This window comes from Elephantulus edwardii, unplaced genomic scaffold, assembly GCF_000299155.1.
Source record: "Elephantulus edwardii isolate Elephantulus edwardi_28Jun2011 unplaced genomic scaffold, EleEdw1.0 scaffold00255, whole genome shotgun sequence".
Lineage (NCBI taxonomy): Eukaryota > Metazoa > Chordata > Mammalia > Macroscelidea > Macroscelididae > Elephantulus > Elephantulus edwardii.
The window spans coordinates 2935040-2935617 of NW_006400005.1; the positions used below are offsets into that span (position 1 = coordinate 2935040).

The following is a 578-nucleotide window of genomic DNA, read 5'->3' on the forward strand; positions in this document are numbered from 1 at the left end:
TAACTTTTTAATTTTAGTTGGGTCTGTTGTGATGTTTCCTGATTCATCTCTTATTCGGATTATTTTTGTCTTCTCCTTCCTTTCTTTTGTGAGTTTTGCTAGTGGTTTGTCGATTTTATTGACCTTTTCAAAGAACCAACTGCTAGTTTTGTTGATAGAAAAACATGTATTTTTAAAGATCAAAAGTTTTGAGAATCTTCCTTTTACTTCATCATCACTGTCATTAAATGAGTTTTTAGTGGTAAGTGGCTTAGTGGTAAGGATTAAACTGACAATCCAAAGGCATACATTTCAAATCCACCAGCTTCTCCATGGGGGAAAGATGGGCAATCTCTTCCCATGTGATTACGTGCTTCTAAAAATAGTTTATGGGGTTAGTTATGAGTAGCTTCAAATTAAACGGTATCTGACAACCACCAAAGGGTGTATTACTGAGGAGGAGCTGAAGCGCTTGCTGCAGAGGGTCAAGGACTGCAGCCTCAAATATAGATTGAGGCTCAATGTCAAGAAGACAAAGATTCTTACCACTGCACCAATTGGCAGCACCAGGATGGTTGGTGAAGAGATTGAGATTGTTC

The 578-nt window shown here is 38.1% G+C and overlaps 1 pseudogene; it reads left to right on the forward strand.

Moving 5' to 3' along the window:
- LOC102871452 overlaps positions 1-578 on the forward strand; it is a 19300-nt pseudogene that overhangs the window by 17535 nt on the left and 1187 nt on the right.